At 37.9% G+C, this 7,490-nt stretch overlaps 1 long non-coding RNA gene across 2 annotated transcripts in view; it reads right to left on the bottom strand.

Moving 5' to 3' along the window:
• The window catches only part of LOC109368983, a 79,687-nt gene extending 75,363 nt beyond the window's left edge, over positions 1-4,324 (bottom strand). For both annotated transcript variants that reach the window (XR_002117523.1, XR_002117524.1), the window contains exons 1-2: positions 4,231-4,324; positions 2,750-2,867 (exon numbers count right to left, since the gene is read on the bottom strand). This is a non-coding gene — a long non-coding RNA (uncharacterized LOC109368983). The remainder of the gene's footprint in view (positions 1-2,749; positions 2,868-4,230) is intronic.
• Between the last annotated feature and the right edge of the window lie 3,166 nt (positions 4,325-7,490).

The raw sequence follows: 7,490 nt of genomic DNA, 5'->3' as shown, positions 1-7,490 counted from the left end.
AATTTTATCGAGGCCTTTTAGCACCATTACTACAGACATGATATTTCTTATGTTTAATGGTCACAACCAGGGATTATTTACCACCCTTGAAGGAAAACACAAAGCAGAACAAAATCTCACTGGTTAACATCGTTAATGTCATTTTCTCACTACTATTCCTCCCTCCTTAAATCACCGAATACCAAAAATGCTGGACTGAATCTACTTCAGCAGCACCTTGATATTTTTTTTCCTTTGAAGGTTAGAAATTGAATTAATCTAATCTCACTGGGAAATCTCTCAGGACAGCAAGGCAGAACACAGAGAATACTTACAATACAAATATCATTAAAGAGGTAACAATACTCATAGTCTCTAGCTTAGTATTTATCTGCAGAAACAAAACTTGCTTATAAGCACACAAAGAAAACATTATGATTTATCCCTGGGCTAAGATACAGCAGAGAAACCTGGTAAGACCTAAAAATGCTAAGATTAAAAAAAAAGAGTAACTTAAGATCACTTATATGTTCAAATACTGACATGTAGGAGTTAGAGTCTTTCTTGAGTAGGTGGAAGTCATCTACTCTTCACGTTTGCCAAGTAATCAAAATACAAGAAACCGATATTGAACTTCTCACCACTTTCTTGTGCCATTGTTTGCAAGGCCAGGGAGCATCAAGCAGTGATCCAGTGATTCCCCAAAAGCTTCCCTTAGTGACTGCAAAGCCAGCCCAAATCTACACAAGAACTACACAAGAACAGACTGAAGTACAGGAATAACACCATGTATTATAGCATATGGTGGAAGGGATGATAGTCAAGAGTTGTAGCTTTTTCCCTTTGGCTATCTATTCTCACACTAGAGCAGGCAGAATCTCTCCTCCCAGCACAATTACTGCCAGTACCTCCTGCTTTTAGATATTCCAGAGCAACATTTGTGTGAATATTTTACAATTTTTATTTAATCATTCACTGGCATTTTCTTTGAAGCTGTAGGTAATCGTTCACCTGTCTAATTAATGCAGTGGATAACACACAAGGGAAATTAAACTTCTGAGGTGTTTTGTTTTTATTTTCAATTTATTTTTTGGCTGCTAACACAAATTCAAATCATACTACTTTTTAAAAAATTTTTAGTATGCTACGCCTCTGTTAAATGGGTTTGATTAGAAAATGACTTCCAAGAGAATCATTTTACTGTTTTAAAAATGACAGATACCAGCACGCAGCTGCTAAAGAAAACAGCCTGCTCTGGTTTACCGGTACTGGCTAAGTTCAGAGACACCAAACTTTCTTTCCAGTTAAGGATCAGATGCATTCTTTCTCCCTGGCTCTACTTTAATGCATCTTAAGTTTTCAGGAGTACTGACAATCATCATCACATGTCTTCAGAAATCTACCGGCTCACACCCACCTCATTTGATCTATCTAGGCTAACACAACTTCATGCAGTCATTGGTTTATAATACGACGTTGATGCCTGCAAGTCTAAATAGGCCATGCAGGCTGTCCTAGTGTTGGGCACAATTGGGTACATTATCAGTCTTACATGAGAACTCACTTTTAAGAGATCATCTGCTCAGTAAATTTCCCTCTCTCAACAAGTGACACTGTTGCGCTACACAAAATTGACTGGAATCAACACAATGGCTTCTAGATGAACACTAAACATAACATAAGGAAATATACAATTTATAACTATTTTGCCAATATTTTTCCTAATTCGTTAACTAAAAACAGAAGTTAGAAAAAATAAACAATCTGTCTTAAAAAAAAAAAATCAAGATGCATACTTCAAGTAAGGACCAACATCCCTTATTTACACACACTGAAATAATATTCTTCAAAGCATTCAGAACACTAAACTGATGAAAATCAAAAGAGAATACTGATGGTAAGGAAGGTGCAATGCCCATGAGCTACCCCTGAACACTGGCATACAGTTGACAATCAAATATCACATAGGTCTACATATTTACTGTTACTTAATCCTCTGAAGAATTATCATGGATTTTTCTAATAGCAGAGTACATACTTAGTCAGACTCACACAACAAAAGGAATAATTCACCTGTCTGCTGGGTGGTTGAATAAGACACTGGATACCATTCCTATTAAAATGTTCCTTTATCAATTACGTATACAACAGAAGAAAGGTGAAATAGACATTTAAAATCTGATTACTGTCGTATCCTACTGTTCTAACTTGGTCACAAAATCCCCTGCTAGGCTTCACTGTGAAAGAGTAAGTTTGAGAACTTCAAATAGATTTGTTACGGTGGGTTACTGGATCTTACATTTGAACATATTGCAAAATACAACATAACCAGCATAACGTGACTAATGTCTGAGTTCCATTAGTACATTTCAAAAGGTACTGCATCAGTTGAGAAGCCTTTTGAGGCAAGAGTGACAATTACATTATTTTTGTAATGCTGTATCCATCAGCTGCTTACAGATGGGACATGCTTCCAGAAACATACATAGTAGGAATGACTAATTTCTCAACTTGCACTCAAACCTGCTGGCCCAAGCCTGTAGATTAGCATTTAATTAAGAAAGTATGTAATATCTTTAATTATCTGATCTCATCTCACTGGATAGGTTACCTGGGACAGCACTTTTGATGTGCTCACTCTCTCAACCATGAACTACGCTGAAATGAAAAGCAAATAAATGCACTACCTCAAAACTGCTGTCATGTACCCAAGGCACCTTGAAAGAACGTGTTATCAGAAACTTTCTCTATCCAAATACCTGTGCCCTACCTCAAACCTCCATAGGATGCCACTGACACAGAAAAGTCTCTCCAAATCATCGTCATTGTCTTTGCTTGATTTCAAAAAGAGACAGTTACTCCTGGTTCCTCTGCTGCCTTAAGTTTTTCTGAAATTAAACCGGAGGTGACAAATTAGCACAGAATGAGTGTAAGACAGTGTAGCCAGAGGTTAAAGCTTGAGTTTTCTCCCAGCCAAATCAACAATATGCAGCACCTCACATGTTAAAATTATTATTTTAATTAAAATTATAATTTTGATACAAACTTTTGACACTTCAGTAAACAGCAAAGGTTTAGCAGAGCAAAAGGAGCCTTAAAATCTTCACCACTCTCCTAATTTCAGCCAGTCAGCTGAGGATTATTTACAAATAATCAAATGCCAAGAATAAATATTAGCTTTGGAACAATCACTTCATTAACTGCACACACAGACAAAACAACACCTACACCAGCAAAAATACACACGCAAATAAGCAGCGACCAGAAATATAAGCATTAAGTCAGTGTTTCTTAAACTGAGCATAGAATAACAGTAGGTTAAACCAAAGCAGATTTAGAAGTCACAAGTGAATGCCTATGTCACCTGAACCTTGAATAGTGCACGACACAGAGAAATGGGTAACATTTCAAGCACTGAACAGCAAAAAATTCTTTTTAGAGTTGGTGGCTATTATAAATTTAAACGATCGTTCGATGTAGGATTTACAACAATGAGTAGCTGCATATATTTTTATGCCTTAGCCTTCTAACTTACTCTATGATGTAATGATTGAATGATGTAGCTTCCCAGTATGATGAAATGGAATAGGCAAGCATAGAATAGAACTAGTTTTTATTTCTTTAACACTCAAGGTATTCCAAAGCTCGAGGAAAAATAATGAATATGTACCAGTACTGCAGTGACCATAGGTAAAACATAAAAGTGATTATGCGCTCAGCAGCAGCACTCAGACACTTTAAGGGAATAAATTGATAGACCAGTATTTTGTATTTCTGATATTTGGGCTCAATGTCATAAAGACAACTTGTAGACCAGACCTCAAATCCTTTCCATTTGGCTTCCCTATAATGTTTTTGCAGCTATTTTGAGCAGGTGGCTAAGAAAGGTAATCAACAGGCAGAGATGGGAGCAATTGGAGAGAGAGATTGATGTGCAGTACTGTGCAGTGACACAGTCACAGCCCTGCTTTAAGTCCCACCGAGAGAACTTCGCGATTTGGAAGCACTTCACAAATCCAGTATCAACACTACCTGTTCCCTGAGATTTGGTCATTCTGACAAGGCTCAAAATGTGAACCTTTTCATTTTAAGTCTGTTAATCAACACACAGGACATCCTACTCTTTTAACTCAAGAATTCTTAATACTCTACAAGAACCTGTTCTTCTGGTCACATTCTGCTTTGGCAATTCCAGGCAAAGTATTGGCAGATGGACCAATAGTCAGATACAGAAAGAAGAGCTGAACTCACCCAACTGGTAACGCAGCTCTCCAGCCACACAGCATTCCTTCTCAGCAAGCAGCCCAAGCGGTGCTCTCCCTTCAGTAGCTGGCCCTCAAATGAGCCGTGGGGGACCCTACTGTGAGTCATACAATAGAATCGTAGAGTCATAAAGTCCAGCCCTTCTGGTCACCTGGGGAGCACAGGTGCAAGCAATCTGCCTGAGCTCCCTGGGCAGCCCCTCACCAGGTTCTCAATCACCAGTTTGAGCCATCACCTAACAATTCCCTAGGATTTTTAATTGAGTTTCTACTTTTTTCCCTGTATCTTTTTGTGCATTCCTTCATTTCTGAATTAAGTAATATGTTTAGATTTTCTCTCTGTGCAAGCCTACATCACTGCTACTTGATAAAAGCCTTCTGCTTTTATCCCTTTGAGTTACGCTATTCTTTACCTTAGGTCCATAATGAAAACAGATCCCCAAACCACTGCCAGTATCTCAGAACTGTGTCACTATGCTTTGCAACAAAACACCTCAGGGATTAAGCTAATGAGACCCAAAGCCCAGCTGAGCAAAGGCAGCATGTGTTGTGGCCAGCATGGAGACTTACAAATCTTAAGTGCCTAGTTGGCCAGAAGCTACATGTGTATTTCTAGATGGCTGACAGAATTTTCTAGGGTTTCCACAATACAAGCGTTCCTGAGACAACAACCTTCTGTCAAATGCTTTTGCAGATAATCAATAGATTCAAGAGCTATTTAGTGCTGACACAAAGGAACTGATAGCAAACTCACGCACAGAAAACTGCCACTGAAGATCTATTTCCTTATGAATGAAGAATAAAACCCCTCTTTTGTTTCAGCTTTTTGAATACAAATGGTGACTTCATGAATTTGGGAATGGAGACTTGTGTGAGGATTTAAACTGACCAGAATCTCATTCAAATCAGCATAGGGCTGAGATTCAGTTTTAACTGATGTAGCTTGGAATCAGACTCACCTCATAACTGAAATTTTTGGCTTTTACTCCCCATGCTTAGTTGCCCCTCCTCAGGTGACCTCGAAGATGAAGTTTCATGGTCATTCAACCTCACAAACTCCGGGCTGTGATGATACCTCAGTGAAGCTAGCTAAATTCTATTGAACTGAAATAGTGGTTTGGCTGCTTGGTTTGGTTTTAATTCAAGTCCCTAAATTTTTCTCTTAATTTTTATAGTTAGACTATACAGACTATATATTTTAAAGGTTATACTAAGACTTTCTCTCCATTCCAGAGCAAATAAATTCTAGATGGCTTTCTCACATGTTTACAGAGAATAAATACCATGTACCTTTATTCAGTCCTGTGTTGTTTCTTGCAATGTTTGAACTTCTCTTACAAGGATGAATTATCTCTTTTTCCAGTTGTTGTACATTATTTATTCTAATGTCATATAGATTTTCTTCTTTTTTCTGTTTTAGCTTGGCCACAATAATTCCATTTACCCAATGAGAGGTTATATCTTTGCATAGGCCTCTTTTAGCATTTTTCTAAAAGACAGCATAGCTTCAACAGCTCTGCATTGGTAGTTCTTCACTGTTCCTTCTAAATGGATTCTACTGTCATACATACACATCACCTTGACAGCCCTGAATCTGCTATTCTCCCAAGCAGCACCCCAATCCAGGGTCCAGCACGGCACTCACTAGCCAGATGTGGGAAGGACAAGAGCAACAGTTTGCTATTGCTAAGATAATGATTCCTGGGCCATAACTGGGCAGCTGCTGGGTAGCAATCAGGATTTAAGAGAATTATAATTACCATTAAAGAAACAGCTACCATCACTGGACTCCCTTTCTACACTGTCTCAGACTAAGGGCTAAATAGCTCTCAGACCATGGAAAATAGCTTCATTTCTGATTGGTTTTGTGGGCGGTTATGTTATATCCATCTAAGAAAATAATTTCACAAAGCTGTAAGAGCTACAAAGAGTCCAGATGAAGCACATTTTCATCACACTATGAGATCATCTTCATTTCCATAAAGAAAAGTTTAACTTAATCATTGAAGGGTAAAGTAATGGCTAATCTAACATTCGCAGCATTAGGATGCATTAGCAAGGACTTATATATGTTTCCTGGTTTTATTAAGTTTTATTACCTGACCGTGTTAAAGTTTGAAAACCAGTAATTTTAGTGATCTACAATAAGTAATGAAATGAGAAGAAAATCATGTTAAAAAAAAACATTAAAAAGGAGAGTAGTTCTTAACTGCAGAGCATGGGAAGCTGCAAGCAAAACTCTCATTAGCAGTAAATATAGCAAATGAAGATTATTCCCACATATTTGCTAACACAGACTCGGTGATATTTCCTTGCATTAAGAAGTTATTTTCTACTCCTTACCATCATGGGCTTATCTGTTGATCACTCTCATCACTTCAATGTCATTCTCAAAAGCCTTACTTTAAATCTCAAATCTTTCATGTATACAAGCCTGCAAACGGTGTGAATCACAATGGATAGTTCATAGATAGAAGAGTATTTAGAGACGTGTCCTGTGCCAAATCATTAAGCAGGCTGCTCTCCAGTGCCAACCGGTGAGTTGCCTCAGAAGCTGAACAGAAGCTCTTCAACTAGAGAAATTCTGAGGTGCACAGAAAATTCAGTGTTTCAAACTCTATTACCTTCAGCTAAAAGAAAAATTGAAACATTAAGGTCACTTCTTGCAAGAATAATCGTGTGCCTAGAGACTCATAAAAAGAGGCTTTCTCTTTCTAATATTTAACTCCCGCTGACTGCAATGCTTGCAGCTTATTAGAAATGGCCAGTCTCACTCTCTAAGACAAAACAAGTATTACAGACTATTTCCTTTTTTTTGTTGTTTCAGTGATACCAGCAGCACTGTACATATTCTTCCAACAACAAAGTTACAAGCCAAAATCTAGGGGGAGCGTTTTCACATGTCTGAATGACATGAAAGTCCTTCCAGTAGGTAATACTACAAACTTATTAACGAGGAAAGAACCTAGTGGTCACAAAGCTAGAGAAGATTACATCACAGGGGAAAATAAGAAAGATGAAAGGTATGTTTTCTGGAGTAATGGCTGATATAGGTTCTGCTGTCTCACAGTGATTCAGAGGAAAAATGTAAGTAAGTTTAGCATTTGTCAATTCTGATGGAAAGTGCAGAATCTGGTATTTTTGGGGTGTACTACCCAGAATTTCATTAACAGGAGGGAACAGAACAAGAATGTCCCATGCAACAGACTTCAATACCAAGCGACTGGTCGCAGTCAAACAGAAAACTAG

Source organism: Meleagris gallopavo, chromosome 8 (assembly GCF_000146605.3).
Source record: "Meleagris gallopavo isolate NT-WF06-2002-E0010 breed Aviagen turkey brand Nicholas breeding stock chromosome 8, Turkey_5.1, whole genome shotgun sequence".
NCBI lineage: Eukaryota > Metazoa > Chordata > Aves > Galliformes > Phasianidae > Meleagris > Meleagris gallopavo.
The sequence above is the reverse complement of the archived record's forward strand: the minus strand, read 5'-3'. Positions and strand labels throughout refer to the sequence as shown.